Source organism: Saccopteryx bilineata, chromosome 1, assembly GCF_036850765.1.
Source record: "Saccopteryx bilineata isolate mSacBil1 chromosome 1, mSacBil1_pri_phased_curated, whole genome shotgun sequence".
Taxonomy (NCBI): domain Eukaryota; kingdom Metazoa; phylum Chordata; class Mammalia; order Chiroptera; family Emballonuridae; genus Saccopteryx; species Saccopteryx bilineata.
This window is the reverse complement of record NC_089490.1, coordinates 387,837,470-387,861,849: the sequence shown is the minus strand read 5'-3', so window position 1 is coordinate 387,861,849 and position 24,380 is coordinate 387,837,470. Positions and strand designations below refer to the sequence as shown.

Below are 24,380 nucleotides of genomic sequence, written 5' to 3'. Positions count from 1 at the left end.
CCTGGCCCAGGGGGAGGACTGAGTAAGGGAGAGCCGTCATTATGATGCTAATAATGGCACTGTCTTTAGAATAATCCTCAACCACAGACAGCGATTTCCCAAGAGCTAAGTGTGGAGGCACTCTGCCCCTCTGACCCTCTCCAGTGACAGCCAGCAACTGAGCAGCTAGGAAGGGGGCCGGCTTGGACAGCCTTCCTCGAAGTGTGTTCATAAGAACACCAGCAAAACAAAGCCTCTGGGATCAATGAAGCCTGGGAAAGGCGGGCTTAACACACGTCAAATAGGACCTATTGTGCGAGACTTATCAGAGCTCTTTTTTTGTTTTTGTTTTTAAATAAAGTATTTTTAAAATTTATTTGTTGATTTTAGAAAGAGAGAAAGGGAGAGGGAGGGAGAGAGGAGGAGATAGAGATAGATAGATAGATAGATAGATAGATAGATAGATAGATAGATAGATACAGAGAGAGAGACATCAATTTGTTGTTCCACTTATTTATACATTCATTGGTTGATTCTTATATGTGCCCTGATTAGGGATTGAACCCACAACCTTAGCATATCAGGACAACATTCTAAACCAGCTGAGCTAGCCAGCCAGGGCCAGAGACCTTTGTTTGGACCCAATGTGCATCTTGAATATCCAGAAAGGGAGGCAGAATCCGCACTAGTTTCCAAACTCTGCTGTCTAGGTGTTTAGAGCCAGGGGTTGCTGTCCTGTGTCACTCACCTAGGGAAAGGCTGGACGCTACTCCACCTTGGACATGGCCGTATGTATCATTAATCCCCCTTTGACTGACTCAGACTTTCATTTCTTCCTGAGCCCTTTCCCTCTCTCATGAACGTGCATACTCCACAAACCATCCCTGAAAACTTCATCCTGTCAGCTCTGCACTAAGCACAAGGCTGAGAACACGATGACTCGGACACAGAAACGGTCCTTAAGAATCTTAGTCTCATCAGGGAGACACTGCAGGTGTGTCTACCTCTCCCTCGTTTTTGTTAATGGGAAAGCTCTTCTCCCAGATGTTCAGGCCCCAAATCTATTAGTCACTCTTCATCCTTCCTGTCCACCATCCCTCACATCCATCAGCAAGTCCTACCAGGTATCCCCGAAAACACATCCCAACTCTAACCACTGCTCACCATTTCTAACTACTACTGCGCTGGTCCCAGCCCTGTCTCGCCCATCTCCAGCCTGGACACTGTGGTTCCCTCCTTACTGATCTGCTTCCTCTCTTGCCCACCAGTCTTCTCCACAGAGTTAAATACAACTAGATCATTCTATTTCCTTGTCAAAACTGTCTGATGCTTCACCTCACACTAAACCACAGCCAAACCCTTTGCTCTGTCTCCTAAAGCCCCCCACAATCTTACCTCACCCACCACTTGCACACAATTCACCTTGGCGCTCTGTCCTCCAGCCACACGGGATTCCTCGCAGAGCTTGCCCCGGGGCCTTTGCACTTGCTGGTCCCTCTGCCCACAATGCCCTTCCCCTGGAGCTTCATGCAGATATCAGGTGTCTGCCTAATTGTCCACCTCTTCAGGGACGCCTTCCTTAACCACCCCATCCAAAGTAGCTCCTCCCAACCCAACAAGTTGCTACCCCATTTCTCCACCTGCTTTCCTTCACAGCACTACCTCCTTTTGAAAATATATAGTTTGTTTCCTAATTCCTTTTCTCTCTCCTTGCCCAGGAAGGTAAGAAGCTTCATGAGGGCAGGAATGTTTTCTTACACATCATTCTAGTCTCAGTACATAGAGCAATGCCCACCCAGAGCAGATGCTCCCCAAGTATTTGCTGAAAGGACGAGTGAAGGAGACTGTTCAGCAGGGAGTGGTGAGGGCAGACACTGAATTAAAACATCACTGAGGATGGTCCCTGGTCTTCGACCAGCTGGGAAAATAACTGCACATCACCATTTCTGGGCCCAATGACAAAGACCCAGGCTCCGGGCTCTGAGCAAACAGCCAGGAGCCTGACCCCTCGGAAAGTTGTAGCTGAGACCATGTATTGTGGCAAGCACTGTACCAGGAACTTTTTATACACAGGAGGTAACTTTAAAACCCTTTGTGTCAACCTCTAATTAGAGGTTGGTTCCACCCCCCTAAGATTAGCTAAGGTCACACAGCCAGTCCGTAAAACAGCAGATCACCAACAAGTCTTACTCCCAAACCAATCCACCATTGCAGGCTATGAGGACTGACCGAATGAATGAACGGACCTTCTAAGCTGCCAAAATGGGGAAGAAAACAATGGGGCCCCCACCAGAGCCTCTCCTCTCCTCACCCGGCCCCTCAGCTCTTCCTTTCCTGTTCCTCAACCCCCCACCCTCCTCTGGGTGCAGCAGAGGCTCAAATGTCCAAAGTCTGCATTGTGAACTCACTGGCCCTGTGCCTTCAAAGGAGTCAAGTTCTTGGAGCCTCTAGCTGTCATCTGTGAAACGGGCAGAGAGAGCCTTCTGGGTGGTTGTGAGAAATCAGATGAGTGGAAAGCACAGCATGCTTGGCAGACACGAGGGGCCATCATTACAAACATCCTCGGGGCCTTCATGAGCAGCCCCTCCCAGGAATACCCACACTGGAGAGAATACTGAGGGCAATGCTCGTCCCTAAAGACAGGCCTGCCAGCGGCAGAACGCCAGGTCCGGGGACACCTGCAGGGAGCTGAGGGTGTTACCTGGGGGTGGGGGATAGTGCTGACACCCTCAAAGCCAAGAAGAACATAAGAAGCCCACCAGCCACAGCCCTGCCCAGTCCTGCCCACACCCTCCAACCAGTGTCTCAGAGTGGCCGTTGGCTTGAGACAGTCCTTGCAGACCCAGGAATAGGCGTGTTAACAAATGCCCTGTGTCACTCTAATCCGCCAGCCAGGGCCAGAGCGCCAGCAGCAGACGGAGGAGAGTGAGTGGGCTCTCGCTGGCCCGGGGTCAGCGTGTCGGCGGTTTGCTTGTGGCTGTGTGACTAAGGATATCTCTGTCCTTCTCTGGTCATCATGTCCCTTGTGCACACATGTTGGGAGGTGGGGAGAGACGAGTCGCAGCATTCTGCTCCCCCTGACATCCCGATTCCACTGTAGGCGCTGTGCGCAAAACACATCCCAGAGGGGTCGGAAATAAACGTCTAAGAGGAGACGCCCAGCCTGAAACCAGGCCCACGTGACCCTGGGTGCTGGGTTCCTGTTTTCTATCTCCACGGTGTGAAAACAGCACCCTTCTTCCGTGCTGGTGGAGAAACCATGGGCAGGGGTGGGAGCCGAGGACTCTGCCACCCATTTCCCACAAATCAGCAAAACAACGTAAAAGCTGAAAACAGCTCTCTTGTTCCATGCCTCCTCCACGGCAGGAAACACACACCTCCGGGTCATTTGCCAGTGAACTCTGAAGTATGGGCTTAAATAATTAAAACGACATTACAGTTGTCAAAATAAATTGGCAAAGGACCGGGAGCCTCCACCACCTCCTCCTCTTTGACATCCTGGGAGCGCTCCGCGGCTCTTCTGCGCAAGCCGATGGTCGTGGGCAAAGGGTCTCCTGGACACGGAGATGAACGAGCGAGACGCTGCCGTGATGCGGAAAGGGCAAGGGGGCGGCTGCGGGGGACTAGGGGACACACAAAAGGACTTCTGGGTGCAGACACAGCGTGGCACAGCCTTGTGGTTTGGGCGGACAAGACAGGTGATGGGCCATGTCTGGCTATGACTCTACACTCAGCAGGCCTGCGAGCAGGGGCCATGGCCAGTCCCCTGCCAGTGTCACCGAAGAAGCAAGTCTACAGTGGGCTCAGCACATGGACATGGCCTCATGTGTCTCTATTAAAAAAAAATAGGTGCATCCAAGCCTCACAGCCCCATAGCCTCACATCCTAAGACCCCACACCACCGAGGACTAACCAGATCCCAAGAGGTAAAGGCCGGTTCCCCCTGGGGGTCTTGGGAGAGAAATTCTACCCTCTCTGCTCCTATAGCAGAAAATGGGTCTCGGGCCCCAGGGACCTAGAAAACCAGAAGTGGCAGGAGAAAGGGGGCGGCAGTTACTTGGTGCAAGCCTACGGGAAGTTCAGTGCATGTCTGATCTTCACACCTGTGTGCCACAAGTGCCCCACCACTGCCCCTGGGTTGACTGCAGTCACCTCTTACCTCCTCTCCTGCTGTGTCGCTACCCTACTATTTGGCATTCTGAACACATGAGCAGAGGCAGGAAATCACTGTGCCCGTGTCACAGATGAGGAAGTTGGGGGGGGGCAGTGGGACACTGGATTGGCACTCAGGCAGAATGGTTCCAGGGTAAGCATCTTAAACATTATCTGATGCCAACATCAGGACTGGGGGACCAGGCGATGTCACACTTCTCACTGGAGTAGACCCGTGAGGAAAGCATGGTCTCGGCAGAGAAGCAGCTGGTGTGTTGAAGGAACCCAGGGAGGCCAGTGTGGTGAGTAGAGTAAGCAACGGGGAGGCTAATGAAAATGAGGTTGGCGGGAACCAGGCCACGGTGAGGAGTCTGAATCTGACTTGGGCACGATGGGAAGACCCTGGGAGGGTTCCAACGGCAGATACGGCAGCAGCTCTTAGGTGGTGGGCTTAGATAAGACCAGTTTCTGTCCCAAGCCAGTTATGACCTCTCGTTCACGCCTCAACCAAAAGTGGCCCCATTTCCCTCCAATGATTCATTTAATAATAATAAATGTTAGTAACTAGCATTTATTAAGCACCTTCTGTGTACCAGGCACTGTGCTGAGCATTATTACATATTTTCATTCTCTCATTAAATCCTTGCACTATACCATGACACAGGTACTATCATCACTATCCCATTTTACAGAGGAAGAAAGTGAAGCTACAACAGGTTAACAGCTTGTTCGATATCTCAGCCACTTGAAAAGCCATAATTTGAACCTGTATCTGAGTGCAAAGCCCCTGGCTACTTGGGCTTTAACTCCCCAGATACTAGATACTAGGAAACACTCGACGAGGGTGTAACTGGTAGAGTCTTAAGAGCTGTAATTTCTCAAACAAAACTTCACCGTGGCTCTTTCTTTTTCTCCTGGCCATGAGTCCAGAAGATGGGGTGCAGGAAGAAGGAGCCCTGTTTCTACTTCCTCTAACAGTGCGTGATCAGTCCCAGGTAACGCAGTCAGACCAGGGATTAATGGACATGGCTCTTGTTTTCAAGTCCCACCCACTGACAGATCACCTAATTCCCCCCCTGTTGCTGAACCTTTCAGAAAAAAATACAGGCGGCTTGCTTATCTTAGTGTGGGGTTGCCGTGGAAACTGCATCCCTTGTGAGATGCACTGTCATAACATTTCAGTGCTGTTCAGAACACTTAAAGACACAGCCTCTACCTCTTCGGGGCCTCAGTTCACGGGCAGTTGTCAAATGGTTGGGGAGGAGATGGAAGGGTGGTGTGGTGAGAGATGAAGAAAACCCCTGCTTTTGGAAATGTCAGCTCTCATCTTTTGTGCCCAGCAAGTGGCAGAGAGGCTTAGAGAACAAACATTCTTCAAGTGGCTTCAAGGTCAGCAATGGCTCTCCTTGGGTTATTTGTGATGAATCCACTTACGCCCTCACATAGTTGGCACTACTTCAATCCCCATTTTATGGAAGAGGAAACTAAGGCTCAAGGAAGCCCAGCCATAGTAGGGAACACTGCTGGTGCTCCAGGCGACCTATCATCCTGGTACCACGTCCCAGGAAGCCCCTTGGTCCCTGGCAAAATGGTTTGGCGAGTTATCTCAACTGTGCCCATTCCCCCACCTCCTGCAGATGTGGCAGGCACCTGTCTCCTGTGCCTTTACTTCTGACACCTGTACCTGTGACTCTTCCTCAACAGATGGTCCTTGGACCCCTGGAGCTGCTCTGCCTCCCAGCAGAGTTGGAAGTGTTCAGAGACATCACCTCCCTGCCCGGTGGCCCTGAGCCAATGACTGACAGATGTAGACATAGGAAGGCCCAGCTAAGGACAAACTCTGAGCTCCCCTGTGGGGTTGAGCTGAATCCACCCTCTGCAGGACTGTGCTGGGGGATCCCCTTCCCTTCCCATCCTGCCCACTCCCTCACCAGTCCCCCCTGGGAGCAGATTCTTAACAAATCACTGCACAGGAACCCTGTCTCTCCTGGGACAGCCTGACCTAGGGTCACACAATAGGACCTGCTGGAGTTATTCCCATTCCTGACCTTGCTCTCATGACTTCCTAATCCCCCTGCAAACCCTGGACCTGCAGCCACACTGCAAGACCTCCCTTTCCCACGGCCACCCTCTCTCAGACCTCTCGGCCTTGGCACCTTCACTCATCTGCGTCCCCCACCTGGCGCCTCCTTCCCGGCTGGAGGTCCCTCCACCTTCCCAGAGCCAGTGGAGTCATCACCTCGCCTGGGAAGCCTCCTTCCTTGGTCCTCGGCCACCACTGAAAGGGCTCAGAGGAGCAGGGGGACCTCAGTGTTTCCACGTCACCCACACACAGCTGGAGAGGACGTGCTTGGTGGCCCAGAGCAGGCTGTGAGCCCCCCAGGCAGGCCCTGGGCCGCCACCCCCGCGCCCGCACGCCCTGCTCCGGGTCCGTCACTGAGGAAGTGCTGATGAACCTGAACGAGTGACTGAAAGCACTTAGGCGGCACCTACTCCGTGCCAAGCAGTCAGCAAGACACACCCCACTGTCCTCACGGGGCCCACGGCCCCCACGCGGAGACCCCTCCCCGCCTCCCCACCTCCTTCACTCAGCCCCCAGCACTCCACCTCCAGTCTTGGGGCTCACCAGCCCCCCACTGTTCCAAGCCCTGGATGCCTGTTATTCCCTCTGCCCAAAGTTCTCTTTGTCACAGATACCCCGGGCTTGTCCCCTTACTTCCTCAGGTCTCTGCTGAAAGGTCACCCTGAGAGGCCCCTGACCTATTAGCTTCCCTCATCATTGCTCATTGAATGTCTAACTGCCTTAAATATACAGGCGTTTATATATAACATATGAGCTAATAACAAATATATAATTATATTCATACAATTAAATACACAATACTTTACATAAGATATAAATCAATTGGTATTTACTATATATTTAGTTATCTGTCCCACCACACTAGAGTTTAAAGGTCCACAAGGGAGAACCTCTGTCTCCTACCTCCTGCTCCCAGAAGAGTGTCTGCAGCACATTGTGAGTTCTCAATACATATTTTTGAATGAATGAATAAAACGCCTTCCCCTCACTGACAGCTGAAACACAGCCCATTGATGCAGGTGCTGTCCCAGACTGAGTGAAGCTCCCCGGTTAAATGACTTGCCCAAGGCTGCACAGCTGAGGACCAAAGGTGCCCTGTGCCTCGGGCCAGACTGCCGGCCCTGACAATGACCCTGCCCCCAGCAGCGCCACACCCTGCACACTGCTGCCAGAGCCTGCCCCTTTCCAGAGAGACGCCCAGGCCCTGGTGCCTGGCTCTCCCGTGTCGGGGGAGGCAGTGGGAACAGGGGAAGGAGATGGCCCACAGGAGAGGGCACACCCCTCGGTGCCCACGAGGAGGTGGTGCTGGTGGCAGCACAGGCAGCCACTATTCAGACGGGAAAGGCGCCCCCGCCAGCTCCTTAATTACTGGCAAGTCTCCAACCTCCCCGCACTGGGGGTCCGGATGGAAGCATTCCAACCTCTTTGGGGGACCCAACGTGCCCATTATTAATTAAACACGTAGGCTAATTAGTTCAAAAGTCTGAATGGAAAGTATTACAGATGCATTTCAGGCCGACCTCCTCTTTCCCTGCAAAGGTGGGAGAAGCAGGGGCCAGATGAGGTGGGCCCCACTGCTCACACCCTAGACCCGCTGGAGTGGCCACGGCACTGTGCCAAGCCCAGGGCTTCTTCTCCGCTGGCACTGACTTGTGAATGGCTCAGCGGTGAAAGGGGAGACAGGGAAGGGAGGAAGGAGTCCCCCTTAGGCCTACTGCCCAACAGCTCACGGGGACAGCTCAGAGCTACCATAGACGTGAACGCATGCACTTCTAGAAGCCAGGTGCCTCCTGGGCCCCTGAGAGCCCAGCGGTGAGGTTGCTGCCTGCACGACCGACCGAAGGATTTGAGGCCATGATGTCTGAGGTCTTGGATTTAGGGAAAGGATAAGGTCAACCACATAATGGGTGTCCACCTGAGAGCCCAGGAAACTCCAAGAGATGCTGCTCCCCAGTGTACTAACCAGCACCCCCCAGGTCCCCAAAGGACCTTAACGAGGCACGGGGGTGGGCTGAGGGCTCTGGAAGGGGTCTTTCAGCTCCGTGCAAGCTGCACAGTCCCACACAGACAAGGACTAGGAGGGGGCGGGCAGGACAACATTCTGAACATGAACTATTACTGTTTTTCCTTTTCCAGTGCTTGTGGTATGCTGCTGACAGACTATGAAAATAAAGACCCATTTCCTACCTATCTGATATATTCTTTCCTTTTCATTCCACAAATACCATAATTCTGGGGTCGTGGCACTCGGCCCACCCTTGGCTCGCTCCTGGATCGGCATCACAAGTCTTGAAGCCTCCTCAAGGCCAGTCCCATGTTTCATCTCACTGAATCCCTGCAAGTCTCCTGCAAGGTGTCATTGCCCGACTTTGTCAGATGAGGAGGCTGAGGCTCAGAGAGGTTAAGTAACTTGTATCAGGCCACACAGCAAATTCACAAAGGAACAGACAAATCATGGGCAGCTTTTTTTTTTTTTTTTCATAGCAGAAATAAAAGCCAATAGAGCTATTTTCCTTCCAAAAAGCTCCAAACTGGACAACTTAATCCTGTAGTCGGCTAAAGGTAGGAACAGCCCTACAAGATTTGACACTGGTTGGCTGTCTAATTTCCCCACCTGTGACTTATTTCTGGTGGGAAGTGAGAACCTCAGCTTCTCCAGTGATCCCAGCTCTGTCTGTGTAAACATTCGTAAACTGTGAAAAGAACTCATTGATGAATTCATGCAACGCTCTTCTCCCCGGGTGAATGAAACCAGTGACTGACATGAGGGTGTTATTGTAAGGTGGCTGCTGCACAGGGAAAATCAGCACGTTTTTCTGCCTTTGCTGTTCTCTTCTCTCTCTGGAGGCCACGCGTGGCTTTAACAGGAAGGGGGGAGAAACCCCCCACCAGGTGTGACTGCAGTGCTCCCTGTGGTTTGCTCCCCACGCCGTGCCCAGACGCCCTGCACAGCGCTGTTTGCAGAAAGGCAATGGTGCCCAGATGCGTGGGTTTCTCCTTTCGCTTTTCTCTCTCCTCTCCCTGGAGCGGTGGGATTAGTGACCTCCTGAATCCCGGCCAGCTTTTCCAGGGACAACAGAAACAAATCCACCCGTGAGGTGCTACCTGCTTTTATAAAGCATGTCCCTTTGCAGCAAGTCCCTCACACTTCCCGTGTTCGGTATGACAAGGAGCTCTCACACTGGACAGCACACACGTAGAACATTTTGGTCCTCATGGAAAGTTCCACGGAACAGTGCTGACTGCCACAAGAGCCGCTGAGACTGCACAGACGGACAGGCTAATAGTCACGCTGTCTGGGGAGCAGGGGTCTTGGGGTGTAGGCTGCTTCCTGGCTCCCAGCCCTCTGAGAGCATCTACCTGCCACACTGCTTACAGAGGAGAAGGGATATGAAGAGGTGCACCCAGCCAGTTTCTAGGTACACCCTGGTTTTCAACCTTCTCTTCGTCTGCAAAAATGGGAGATCATTAAAGATCACGTCTCTGGCAGACAGAGGAGCTGAAATGGACCCCGACCTTGGCCAGGCTCCTAGTACGTCCACAGTGTGACCACGTGTGCCTTGTGCTCTAATCAGGGGCCTTGAGGCAGACACACAGCATGATAAGGGCGACTGTGGTGAGCCTGGGAGACTTCTGAGAACTCCACAGACTGGTCTCAGTAAAGAGTGGGCAACTGGCATTCAGCATCCTAAATTAGCTGGGGTGGTGGTGGTGGGGGCAATCTGATCCCTGGATTTTGTCTGTACAGAGGTGATATTCATAACTGCCAATATCTAGTCAGTGTTTGCTTAGAACCTGGCCAGGTACTAAATGTTTTATATCCTTTAACTCTCATAAGAGGTCAGGTTATTGTTTCCATTTTACAGAGGAGAAAACTGAGGTACAAGGAAGGTAAGAAAGCCAGATAGTCTGGCTTCTACCCTCTCAGCCACTGCGTCCCTCATCCTGCCTTCCTGTGCTAAGAGGATGAGAACTCACCCCAGCAGCCAGTGGAAAGACTCAAACTGCAGGTAGGAAAGGGGGTCTAATTCCAGGTTCTGGAATCCAACAGGGCTGGCCTTGAATCCCAACTGTGCGAGAGCTAATTCTGCTTTCTGAGCTTCAGTTTCCTTCTCTGTAAAATGGAAATCCTGACAGTATGCCACAGGGCTGATGTGAGAATGAGGTGAGTCAGCGCAGGTAATATTAGCTTAACACACAGCACTCAGAAACGGCTGCCGATGCCACTATTTATCAAGGGTTGAAATTTCTGCCCCAATTTGTTTAGCTTTAGAATCCATTCTACCTTTGTTGGACACCCCCCCCCCGTCTTGTTCCCACCTTCATAAGTGGCAGATACACCTTCCTAAACAGGCCCTGCTTTTGAATAGTAAAAATGGGTTACTACATTCCTAAGGTTGTCCCAAATAGTAATGGAGGGAAATGGAGCAAGGGTTAAAAATATAAGTGGACAATCTATGGACAGTTAATGGAGATGTGACCACAGCTTTGACTCCATCCCAGATCCCTATGTAACCTCCACCCACCGGGGCGCCCAGGGGAGGAGGGCGCTAACCATTGTCCCAGGAAGTAACAGGCGCCACAAAATCGACAACTAGAGACTCTGGGGATATCATCAAATTTCACCCTGAAGGCCCTGGCTGGTTGGCTCAGCGGTAGAGCGTCGGCCTAGCGTGCAGAGGACCCGGGTTCGTTTCCCGGCCAGGTCACACAGGAGAAGCGCCCATTTGCTTCGCTTTCCTCTCTGTCTCTCTCTTCACCTCCTGCAGCCAAGGCTCCATTGGAGCAAAGATGGCCCGGGCGCTGGGGATGGCTCTGTGGCCTCTGCCTTAGGCGCTAGAGTGGCTCTGGTCGCAACATGGCGACGCCCAGGATGGGCAGAGCATCGCCCCCTGGTGGGCAGAGCGTCGCCCCTGGTGGGCGTGCCAGGTGGATCCCGGTCGGGCGCATGCGGGAGTCTGACTGTCTCTCCCTGTTTCCAGCTTCAGAAAAATGAAAAAAAACAAAACAAAACAAAAAAAAATTCACCCTGAGCCAACCAAGTGCCAGATCTAAAGCCCAGAACCACAGAGCCTCTTTCCCTGTCTCCCCCCACCCCAGCCCCTGAAGGTCCCCTCCCCCCTCCCCGTGACCAGGGCTGGGTGAGCAGCCCACGGACCAGAAAGGAAGCACCAGTTCACCAGTGAGAGACCACAAGCAAATCCCAACCTCTCCGAGCCTCAGCCTGCTCATCTGTCATATGGGGACATAACCCTGAGCCTGGTGGCCGTGCAAAGGTCTGCAGAGCTCAGTGTCAAACGCAGTGAAGGCCTGTGGATGGCACCCATTAGTGCCCTGTCTCCCTGATCAAAGCAGTTAACTAGACAGGGGCTGCCTCCCCACCCACCGAGCCGAGCACTTCCAGATATTTAACTCCCAATGCGGCCCAGCCAGGGGGCACTATGGTTGAACCCACCTTGCCGACAGGGAACATAAGGAGTTCAGTGACTTGCCCAAGGTCATGCAGATATTAAATAGCCAGTGTCCACAACCCTCTACCACAAGTCCTCGGCCTGGCGCCCCTGCCCTCTGACCACGGCCCTCCCAGTGCCATGGCCCCAGCAGCCCCTGGCACCACTGGCTAACAGGCGGCAAGAGTAAGAAGCCCCCGGAGAGCCCAGTTCTGCTTTGCCCGGTCCGGTCCACGCCCCGCCGCATACAGACTGAAGCCCAGAGCGGGAAAGAAACCTCCAGACAAAGGGAACACTATTAATGGCATCGACCACCTTGCCAAAGCCACAAATATCTTTGTGGGGAAAAAACTCACAGTGGGCTGCAGTGGGGGCCAAAACGCAAACGAGGCCTTTGGGGCGGGGGGGGGGGGTTGGCTTCAGGAGCCGGTGGGGGGCAGGGTGCACATACCACCGGGAGAATTCTTCTTTTTTTTTTGGTGGCAGAAAAACAAAATCACCCATCTTCCTTCCCTTGTAACAACGGCAGGGCTGGAACGGGGAGCTCTCTAACTCTACCCGTGGCAGCAAAGCTCGACAAGCACTCGCTGAATGGATGTATATGTGAGGAGGAAATATTAAAGTAATGGATGTGGAAAAACCACTAAAAAAATGAAGCAGGGGAGGATACATGGAAAACCTAGGATGGCAGAAACCAGGCTCAGGCAGGGCACACGGGACTTCTGGCACTTCTGGGTTTAGGTGGTAGGTAGGCACTCATGGGCTCGCTTCACTGTTATAATTCATCCCCTATGTTTATTTTATAAATATATTTTGCATATCATCTGCGTTTAACAGAAGCATTCTCATGTGAAATTTATCCAGCCCCTAGGAAACATCTGGATTTTAGCGCTGGCTTTGCCCATATTAAGAATAATGCCTTGTCTCATTACTGTGGTTAGGGATGATTAAAATCACCATAGATATTTTTAATGATGCCTTTTATTTATACAGCACTCCACATTTCTACAGCATTCACCACTCACATGACTGGGCTTCAACTTAGAACTGAGGAGGGCGGCCGTCCTCGGGCAGAAAATAGAAACCCGGAAACCTGCTGTTCATTCACGACTCTGCCTCTGACCAGCTGTGAGACCCTGAGCAGATCACGGAAGGTCGGGAAGGCTCAGTTTCCCGACTGCGAAAATGGGAGCGTGTCCTTGGTCTGTCTTGCCCAGTTGTTGTTCATTACCCTCACTATTGGTCAAGCACTCACTGAGCAGTTTCTGTGGGCCGGGCACAGCCCTCGGCGTCAGGAACATGATAGTAGGCAGGGCAGGGTGATGGCTACCTTCACAGAGTCAGCTGTCCAGGGACAGAGGCAGATTGTGGACAAAGAATATTATAATAGCCCCTCATTACATTGAGATAAATATGAAAAGTGATTGGCACAGTGTCCCCAGAGAGATTGTGGTAAGGGATTCAACAGGTCTAAGGGGCAGAGCTGGGCCACCAATGCCTGAATACATTCTCATAATCTGTGGTCTTGTTGCAAAGGTGATGGTTTGACACGATTGCCGTAAAGACAAGAATAAAAAGGCTTTGGAGAAAATGGGGTAAAAGCGAGACCATGAGCCAGGAACAGAAGGTTGACATGGAGCCAAGAGCCCGCTATACACACCAGAACTAATCCTGCCCTATGCTGGTTGGCACTGGTTGGTAATTAGTGTTGCTCTGGGCTCCAGAGTCTTCTCGTTGTCTCCCCAGCCCCTCCTCACACCCAAAAGCTAAAGGGGGGGGGTGTGCAGCCCAGGAGGGGCGTCTGGGATGCAGCATTGTGACCACTGTCCAACTCCGGCTGATCGGCACCAGCACCGACTTGTCCTTCAATAGTTTACACTTAGCCCTGACTCAAAGGATGGGGTTTAAAATTGTACTGCAATCTCTCCCCTTAAGCCGACAATGCAGGCTATGCCCTGACCCCTTCCCTCTCACCAAAGCCCCCACTACAGAGCCAGACTGTGTCTCTGGGGTCCAAGTAAGTGTCCCTCATGCAGGGAAATGTTCCTTGTGTCTGTGCCTTCTGCAGGCGCAGGAGGGGGAGAGAGCTGGGTAACAGCCAGGAAAATGTTCTAGAGGAATAGCCTGTGTGAAGGAAGTGCTAGGGGAAAACGTTAGGGAAAACATGAGGGACCGAGAGGAGGTGACCACCCGCACCGGCAGACAGCAAGGGGAGGGGGCAGAGCCGCGAGGCCGTGTGGATGGTGAAGGGATTTATCCTGCAGGCTGGCAATTAAACAGGGCCAGCCCCGATCAGGCGGGCGTCTCACAAGGAGCACTGTGGCTGAGGTGGGAGCGGGATCCATAGACCCTCGTAGGGTCAAGCAAGCGCCTGGCGTAAGCAACGCTCAGAAAGTAGTTGTGGTATAATTCTGCATGCATGCATGGGGGTTTCCTTATTCCAGTCTGTGGCTTCCTCTTCATTTTCTTGATAGTGTCTTTGATGAGCAGCAGTTCTCAAAGGGTGATGAAGTCCAATTTATCACATTTTCCTTTTATGGTTACTAGTTTTAATGTTCCATCTAAGAAATCTTTGCCTACCACAAGGTTGTGAAGATATTCGCCTACCTTTTCTTCCAAAAATTAAGAATCCTTTAACTCAATAATTAAAGGACAATCCAAAAAAAAAAATGGGCAAAAGATTCGAGTAGGTATTTCACAAATGAAGATATTCAAAACTGACAATAAGCATGTAAAAACATGCTCACCTTCACTAGCCAAATAGTAAAGTGCACATTAAAACCACGACGAGTCAACATTATACAATAGAGTGTGTACGATTAAAAAGCTGACCACACCAAGTGTTAAGCCAGTTGTGGAAGAACTGGAACACTCATACAAAGGTGTGACATGATACAAGCCCCTTAGAAAACAGCTTGGCAGTTTCTTATAAGTTAAACATACACCTAAACTAAGGTGCATTCATTCTACGCCCCCTCCCCCCGAGGTATTTTCCCAAGAGAGGAGAAAGCATGTGTCCACACAAAGACTTGTACTCAAATGTTCACAGTAGCTTGATTATATAGTAGCCCCAAATTAGAAACAACCAAATGTTTGTCTAAGGTGAATAGATGGTCAGATTATTTTTTAACAAATATGATGGAATACTCTACAGCAAAAAAAAAAAAAAAAAAAAGTAATGAGCTACCTATACAGGCAACAACATGGATGATTCTCAGAAACATTAAACTGAGGAGAGGAAGTCAGATACAAGTGTGCAACTGGAGGATTGCACTCACAGGAAGTTCTAGAAGAGGCGGAGCTAGCCTACAGCGACAGAAAGCCGCTCAGTGGGTGGCCCTGGGGAGGGAAGGAGGCTTGGCTGGGCGTGGCACACAGAGACTTCCTGGGCTGATGGAAAAGTCCTCCATCTTGCTCGCAGTGTGAATTACACCGGTGTACACAGGCCTAAATGTGCTCAACACTTGAGCTCTGTTTATAAATTGCATCCCTCAGGCCCTGCGGTCAGTCCTATGTACCAGACATGCCCAGAGATGCGGCAGAACAGACAGAGGCATGAACACACTGCTGGAAAGTTCCATTCAGTCATCATCCAACAAAGATCTGTTGACCGTACTGTGTGCTATTACAACCATTGGAGCAACAATGCAGATTAGAGAGTGTCCTATTTATCAAGAAGCTAACAGTCCGAGTGTGTGTGTGTGTGTGTGTGTGTGTGTGTGTGTGTGTGTGAGAGAGAGAGAGAGAGAGAGACATTTCTAGACATTACCCATCATATTTTCCAATGACCTATTAAAGGTGTTATAATATTTTTTTTAAAAGCCACTCAGCCACCTCTTGGTCCCCCAGGCCCTTGGCAGCGCCAACATCTGGATCTGCTTCAAGTGGCACCCACCCTGTGGAGGGGAGGGGGACAGGTGAGGAGCAGGGGGGGCCTCTGACTGGAATCTGGTGACTGTGGGATGCCCTCCAGCAAGGCCCAGCATGCAGACGCCAGGGAGGATTTCCAAGCCTTCAACAGGCTTCACTATCTCTAGTCCACAGACGACAGAGCTGGCCGGGCGCCCTCCAGGGCAGCCACTCGATGACTAAGCCACCGGTTTCTGGCTATTCCTCTCGCCCTGCGCAGAAACCTCTACAGCATCATATTCCCTTAATGTGTGTGATAAGCTAGTCCTTTCTCAACTGCTTTCTCTTAAAGAGACAGAAAAAAGAAACCATAGCTGAACAGTAGGTATTTCACAGACGGGTTCAAAGACTCACCAGTGCTTAGAAGCACTTTATCCACCCACGTCCCACCTCTCACTCCAGCTCCAGCAAGCTGGCAGGTTGCAGCAGTCTGCTGCACCCCACCCGGCCTGTGTACTGCGGAGGGGTTAGTTGATAGACAACAAAGTCCCCAAGTTGGTGGCCATGCCTGTTGTCCAAACGGCCCAGAGCTCTTCCTGGGAGAGAGGCACCATGACCCCCATTTTACAAACGAGGACACTGAGGCTCGGGGAATGACATGACGTGTCCAAGGTCACACACACAGCTAGCAAGTGGCAGAAACTGGAATTTAGAGCTTCTGGTTTTCCAGAAACAAGTATAAGGTTCAGTGTCATTTTCTCCTTAACAAACCACAAACCATGAAGAAAATGATGAGGTAGGTGGACTATAACAAGGTGAGCCCTATAAGGGCAAAGGCCATGTTTTTGCCGGGGTCACTATTGATATGTGCTGTAATGAATGAATGAGTGGATGGATGGATGGATGGATGGATGGATGGATGGATGGATGGATGGATGTGTGAAACAGGAGGGGTCAGGAAATATACCCAGCTTTGAAGGATATTTGCACAGGGCCCAGGTTTACTCCCTGACTCAGTCTCCCCACTCTCATTCTCTCCAGAACCCCTGATGTGCTCAGCATCTGTGGAAAGGGCCCCAGAAAACCCAGAGTTCTGTAGGCCTGGGGCTGAGAAACAAGCAAGATGATCCAAGAGCCAGGTTGTAGCATGGTGGGCAGGAGAGGGAGGAGAGAGAGAGCAATGAATGGTGGGGAGGAGCAGGCAGGATATATGTGTGGAGGGAGGGAATCTGCTTAGGGAAGGATGTGTGGGTAGTAAGTGGGAGCAGGCTAAACGTGCAGGAGTGTGAGTAGCTATGTGCAGGCATGTCCACAGGTATGCACAGGTATGTGGACAAGCGTGTGCAGGGAGAAGGTGAAGGCACGGTATGAAACATGTGTGTGTGCATGCATGCACACATTAGGAGCAGGTGAAGGCAGTCTGTGTCTAAAAAGACCACAACAGTGTGTTCCATTTGCTCCCAGGGTGACAGGTGTCAGCCGTAGCACTGATCCCGAGGTTGCTCCCCCAAAAGCCTCCCCAGGATCTGGCCCAGAAGCCATGAGCCACTGTTTCCTCCCTGTCGCAAGTCAAGGAGGGGCCCTCACATAATACAAAAAGGGCCCAGTGCTTTTCATTAATACCTGAGGGCGGCCAGGCCTGAGGATGCTCTGGACAGTTCTGAAATGTCTACTCCTCGGCCCCATTTCAGAATCCCGAGGGTAAAGGGCTGGTCTCACTTTGTGTGACCTGGGGTGAACGAAGGACACAGCCAACAGGGAACCAAGAGGAGAATGGAGGAAGGACTCGCAAAGCTAGAAGGAAAAAGAGCACCATGGAAGCTTCTCCCAAGGAGAAGGGCCCAGAGGTCAGCCCTGGGGTAGGCTGCCGGGACAGACCCCTCTGCTGTGGCCCTCACAAGGCCCACAGCGGCCAGACCCATCCCTCCCTCCCTCCCTCCTCCCTCCCTCGGCTCAGTGGGCCCTGGGGCCTCAGACAGAGCGAAGGTCCCTCCAGCAGGGCCGTGCCCTTCTTTGTCTACATGCCCCCTCCACGGGACACCCGTGGAAAACAGACGCGGTGTTCACTTCAGTGTCCCCTGCACCTGAACCAGGCCTTGGAAAACAGTAGGTGCTACATAAATGCATGGCGCTCCATAAAATGCATGGTGCATTACATGGACACATTGACCTGGCCCCGCCTTCTGGAGCTGGAATGACTTCAAGTACTTGCAAGAAAGAAAAAAAGACAGGGATGTGGGATGCAGGCGGCAGGAACCACAGTGTGATCCGTTAACAGTGGGAGAGGAGAGAGAATGAATTCATTTCCTCCCTGAAGTAATTTGCCTGTAAATATTCACAAACCACGTAATTTCTCTCAGCCTTCCCATTAAAAAGAAACCAGCCTACCCAGCGGCTTTACTCACAGGCTGCTGTTTCTGTCCTGAAAGACCAGGGTGGCTGCTTCGCTGCAACTACCCCCTCTCCCCTCAAAGAGTCCTGGAGGGTGTCTGGAAGTAGGCCACCTGCAGAGCAAGGAGGTGGCCTGGCAGGAGTCAGTGCTGGTCGCTCGGGGGCTGAAGGAGACTTGCCCGCAAGGCCCCAGGCGTCCCCGACCTAGCTGCAGCCAGAGCAGGTGGCCTCACCCGCCAGCGTTTGGCTTGGCAAACTGTTCTCCCCACCTCCACCACAACCGCCCCTGGGAGGGTTCAGAGGTCACACACAGATGGGCCTCTGTGCTCGGAGTGGAACCCTTGATAAGGAGAAGACAAATGCCTTCTTCAAGTGTTAGACATGCATGACGTAAAGGGCGGGGCACAGACGGACCCAGACAGAGGGGCTACTTGAGACCAGCGTCCCCTGCGCAGGGGCCTCTGTCAGGGTAGAATTCTCCCATTCAGGACCAGAGTTCCTCCTAAGTGACTTCCCACGGGCCCTCTCAGTGTCCTTCCCTGAGCACCCCAGGCAGGGTAAAATCAGCCAGACAGTGGCAGGAAGCAGGATCAAAAGAGGGGTGTCTCTCTCTCCTTTTCCAGACAGACCATGCGAGCTTCAGGGGCACCAACAGGGCGCTCTGACCCTGAGCCCAATCCTGCTAACATGCTCAGGCTATGAACCACATCCCGGAAAGCTTGGTTAATCTGGACTCCCTTCACCAAGTCCTAGGATGGCAATGGCCAGTCCTTGCAAAACACGTGCCCAAAGATGAGCTCTCTTGCTTTAAATCCTCATGGCATCCCTAGGAGGCACGTAACTATTATCATCCCCATCAGACAGATGGGAAAACTGAGACCCAGAAATGTGGTTGCACAGGGAGGGGAGGGAGGATAGAGTCAGGATTCATATGCAAACTGGTCCCGGGGTCTGTAAGCAAATCCACTAGTGCATGGAGGAGGGACGGCAAGAATGTGGAAAGAAGATGGAGGCAGAGTCCCAGGACCAGGGTATGTTTGGTTTTGTTGGGGGCAGAGAGTATGTGTGCGCCATTTTTCTTTTCAATATCTGAAGGCCCTGGTGTGCAGCCCGCCCACATCATTACCTCTCTTAATCTCAGCACAGCACGGCAAGGAAAGGTTATTATGCCCAATTCATGGGTGAAGAAACCGAGGCTCATAAAGTATTATGGGCTTCTTCCTGAGAGCCAGGATTAGAGTCTGGGCCAACTTGCCACCGCCATTTCTGCTGGCTTCAGATCCAGCTCCTCCACCAGTCAGAGACGGCCTTGGGGCAAGTTCTTCACTGGCTGGACCTCAGTTTCCACATCTGTAAAATGGTCCCTTCTGGAGCCCTGGCCCAGGGTAACTGGGATGACAGGATGGGATGGCAATGAGTAAGAAGGGACTACTGCAAAGCACACAGCATACAGCGCAGCCCCGAGGGCCTGGCAACGGGCTGCATCCAGAGGGCTGACATTTACAACAGGGCACCCCGACGCCCCACAGGATGCTCCGCCAGCAACGAGATTCAATTATGGTCATTATGGTGCACTTAGGAAAACCAGGGAACAGGCTAATACATTTTAGAAAGATTTGCAGGAACAGAGGTTGAATCAAAACGAGTCTTCTATTAACCCTCAGTTAAACAGAAAATCCATTTTACCACAAGGCAATGCTGCCTTCCCAGTTTCTAGTTAATCACGTTTTGTTTTGCTTTTTTACTGTCTGCCACGTAGATTTATATTTTTATCACCCTGAAGCTGCCTTAGAATGAAAAATAAGTCCATTGATGGAGAGAAAGATGGGGGGGGGGGGGTCGGTCTCTGTGGGTTTGCTGCCGCGGACCAATGTCCTCAGACCTTTGCTTCCTCTGATCCAAAGACACACTGCTCAGATCTGTCACTGCCAAAGATGCTGATGGGCTTTGGAGACAGCAGCTGAAGGGGCCCACGAGGGAGTGAGTGCTAATGCACAGCTCCCACCATCCCCTTCTCCCCCCACAGGGAGCAAACCTAACACCTGCAGGCACTGGAAGCTCCCAGAAAGCGGCTGAAGAAGGGAAGTACTTAGAGGGGACTGTAAGGGCTGGACTCCGTGACCTCCCACTGTGCTAAGCCACAGAGCGATGGAGATCGGAAGGTCAGAGAGGCACGACCAAGAGAAGGGAGAGATTCAAGTTAGGGAAGAGAGTTCCCCCTCCAAAATGGGAAAGAATACATATCAGCTGGATAATTTTCTCTGTCATTCAATAAAGCGGCGCTGACTATCCACATGCAGAAAGACACAGAACTGCCGAATACTCGGGACACAGAATTGCCGAATAAAATAAGGATGCCCAGTTAAGTTTAAGTTGCAGATAAACAACAAATCATTTTTTAGTGTATGTCCCCAATACCACATGGGACCGATATTGCATGGGCTATATGCTAAAAAGTAATTCGCTGTCTATACAAAGTTCAAATGTAACGGGGTGTCCCATAGTTTAATTTACTAGACCTGACTACCCTTTCCAGGAGGCATGCCTCTATCGAGCTGCAGGTCTCCTCGCCCGTGCTGCCCAGACAGGGGTCCCACACAGCTGTGATGCAGCCGGGATTGGGAGCAAAGAAAAGCAGGAAGCCAAACTGCCCGGGCTTTCTAGAGGCAACGCTATTGAACGTGCGCCTGAGTGGGAACAAAAGCAGGAAGTGAGTGGGCCCCTTGTCCTGAGAGAGAGACCGAATGATGTCTTTTTCCTCCATTTCCAAGCTCTCTGTAAAGTTGCTATATTGTCTTAACAGCCAGACCACACACACGCACACACATACACAAAGTGCTCAACTTTTCTTATCTCTAAGCGAATCAGATTCTTCTATCAGATTCTGAGTTCACTGAGGTCGAAGATGGGGAATTTTTCATTTCAGTATCCCAGTGGATGCTCAGGAAATCAGGGAGGGGAGAAGAAAGGAGAGAGAGAGAGAGAGAGAGAGAGGAAGGGATGGAGAAAGAGAGTAAAGGAGGACCTGTCAGTACAAATGCCGAGAGCTGGGAAATCCCACCTGGAAAGTGACTTCTGAGGGTCACTCCCTCCCAGGCTGGAGGAGCCCCTCTGTTACCCCGCTAGCTCTCCTGGCAGGGGTGGGGTGGGGGGGTAGGTCTTTGCGGTCAGGGGCCAAGGTGTTATTAGGACAGCAGGCGGCACAAAGCCCAGCCTCTGGCCTGAGGTCCCCTGCTCCCCGCCTCTGCAAGGGAACGCACTGTGGGATGCTTCCCTGGACAGAACGCCGATTCTCCACCTCCTGCTCTGCCCTATCCTGCTCCTGGGGGACACGCCTGTCTCTCGGTTCAAGTTCAGTTTAAACGGATGTTGCGTTCCTAAGAAGCCCTGTCTCTGAAGTCTGGGAGAAAATCTCAGTTCCAAAGGGACAGTTCCTACCGAAAAGGCTCTCCGAGGAGTCTGGGCAGAAATAAGAACCAAAAGAACCTCGATCCTTATCTCCTGGTATTTATGAGATTTTTCATTAGAACAGCTGCCTCCGAGGACTACGTGGCAGAAAGGGAAAGGGGAGGAGAGAGGAGGAGGGCAGGCGCTCCACTGAGCAGGGCTGCATGTGTCCTCAGGAGGTGCAGAATCACATCCACCAGGGCAAACTGTCACCCTGAGGATGAAGCTCTCGGTGCCTGACTCTCCGTAACGCTAGACATTGTACACAGATGGCACTCAGAACTGGAGCTGTCAGGAAATGGAGTTCACTAGCTCAAATACCTACCAACTCAGGGTTCCCCGGGACACCAGGCGCCAAGCTGCTTCCGGCCTCATTACGTACTGGACCGCTAGAAGGCCCTTCTGCACCTGTGCCGCCTGGAAGCTACCTGGGCTCACTGCAAGACCAGCCGCAGTCTCCTCCTCAGGGCCTTCTGTGCACCTTCTGCCCCTTCACCCTCCCCGCCCCCCACCCTAGCAACAACCCTCTTGGAAACACCTCCCTATTGGCGTGCCAAGGGTGGGGCAGTGGGAGCAATCTGTAGGCACTTAGGGGGTGAACCGTCTGTAGAGAATTATAAAACACACATAAAACCCACCAAACGCTGACAATTCTAAAATAATGTCAGTGATAAAAAAACACCCTGCTTAAAAAGAAAAATCTTTTGTTGCTCTAAGTTCTTAACAATTGCAGCAGTCACTGCTGGGTTTTAATAATATGTATGTAAGCTTCCAATGAACGCATTGTTATTCCTCGAGCTTTAATAAACACTGTGTTTACATGGGAGTGAGTTCCGAGAACACCCACTTATCTAGCCAGATCCTGCTGCCCACGTTCTCGAGAATGAGGATTCAGGATCACTGCAGTTCTCTGTCCTCAGTTCACATCTCCAGCCCCCAGGCCACTGGACATTGCGCCCTCGAACAGTAGATCTGGACTTAAACCGTGAGAGCACAGTGGCTGAACGGACAGAAAACAGACACGGGATCACCGACCGCCATTGCGGCCACCTCTGTACAAGTCACTCTCCAAATCTCCAAACCTTGCGGGGTTTGTGGGGTTGTTCACTCTTTGGAACTTCCTGCACGTATTTTTTTTTCTTTTATTCAAAATATCCATTAATATAATTAGAAAGTATGAGCCCATTACTTTCTCCCTCTTTTTTTGTGTGCTGTCATGTTTGCTGGTCGACTGGCATGGTTATATGTATCATATGATGAAGTTCACTACAAGTTTTACTGACTGTGTTTCTTTTCTGCCAGTATTAGAATTGATTTTTAGTTCATCGTTATTACTGAGTATAATTCTGGTGGCATTGAGAAGGCAGGCGAACCATCTCTCCCAGGTGCCGGGTCGCCAGGGACGCCCTGCCGCATCTGTCCCCTTCTATGTCGGGCACCAGCAGCTAAACGGAACGGCGCTCTCCTTCAAGGTGGTCACTGAGCCCAGGGCTGGCTCTTGCAGCTGGCTTCCCTCCTCAGTCCATGTCACTCAACAGCTCCTCGGGCGCTGTGAAAATAATACCTGCTTGCCCTGGTGTCCTGGATGGGCCGCCCTCTGGGGACCTCCAGGTGGCACTTTCCACAGGGCGCCAACCTAAAATGCCCCCAAAGAAAACTCAATATGCTCCCTCTCCCTCCACCAAAGCACAGCCTACCCAGGCATCTCCATTCCAGGCACACGCTCATGGTCATGCTTGACCCCTCTCTTTCTCTCCCACCCCATCCCATCCACTCGCGAGTCTGTTGGAGATACTTCCGAAGTCCATGCTGAAGGTCGGGGCCCCTCAGCACCTCCGCCTCCATTCTGTCCTTCCAAACCACCTCACCTCTTGCCTGGATTCTAACATCAGTCTCCGCACCGGTCTCCCCGTCCACACAGTCTGTTCTGCACACAGCAGCCACAGTGATCTTGGTAGAATGTAAATCTGATTCCATTTCTGTCTTGTTCACTGGCTTCCCGTTACCCTCAGAACCACAGTCCACACCCCTCACCCTGGTTGCCAGATCCCTTCTGGCCTCTGCTCCTTCCACACTGCCTCAGTCCCACACTCAAACCTCCTCGCTGGTACCTCAGCATGCCAGCTGCCTGCCCACCTCATGGCCCTGAGTCTTGCTGTTCCCTCTGCCAGGAAGGCTCTTCCCTGAGATGAAGTCAAGGCTCATTCCCCACTGCCTTCAGGTCTCGCTCAAATGACAACTGATCAAAAAGGCCTTCCAAGTGCCCCCAGCCAACATAGTAACTCCCTTGACTACTCCCTGTCTTTCCCCCCACTGAATACTGCCTGACATTGAGTTTGTTTGGTCTCCATCACCCCAGCCAGAAGACAAGCTCCACGAAGATGGGGGCTTTGCTGTTTCATTTACTTATGATATTCCCAGCATGCAGAGCAATAGCTTGATACATTGTAGGGTCTCAACAAATACATATTCATTCAATGAATGTGGACTCACATTTGACATTTGCCTTCAAACTAACTCTGGACTGGGAATCGTTATTACTACCCATTCTACATATGGGTAAACTGAGGCTCAGAATAAAAGGGTTTTATCCCTTAAGACTTAAGATCTCTCAAATAACCAGTGATAGATCCATGATTAAAACACAGGCTTTGGAGGGTAGAAAGTCACTAGATAAAATTAATAAAACCTAGTTCTTTGAAAAGATGGGTAAAAGCAAAGGGCCTGTAGCCAGGCTAACTTTAAAAGAGAGTGTGTGAGATGGAAAAGACACAAATTATTAATATCAGAAATAAATGAAAGAGGAAACATCACCATAGTTCTCATGAACATTAAAAGAATAATAAAAGAATACTATGAATAATTCGCTGACCATAAATTATTCTAGATAAAATAGATCAATTCCTTGAAAGATGCAATCTGCCAAAACTCATACAAGAAGAAACAAGCAATTTGAATAGACCTGTATCTATTAAATACATTGAATCAACAATTAATAACCTTTCAAAACAGAAAGCATCAGGCCCATT

The 24,380-nt window shown here is 51.4% G+C and overlaps 1 protein-coding gene across 8 annotated transcripts in view; it reads right to left on the bottom strand.

Moving 5' to 3' along the window:
• TSPAN18 (tetraspanin 18) overlaps positions 1-24,380 on the bottom strand; it is a 180,379-nt gene that overhangs the window by 113,993 nt on the left and 42,006 nt on the right. The window contains exon 1 of one of the 8 annotated variants that reach the window (XM_066251334.1): positions 17,919-18,030. The exons of the other annotated variants lie outside the window; for them this stretch is intronic. The gene's annotated coding sequence lies outside the window, so the exon portion shown is untranslated. Of the gene's footprint in view, positions 1-17,918; positions 18,031-24,380 lie in introns of those variants that run through there. 8 annotated transcript variants of the gene reach the window in all.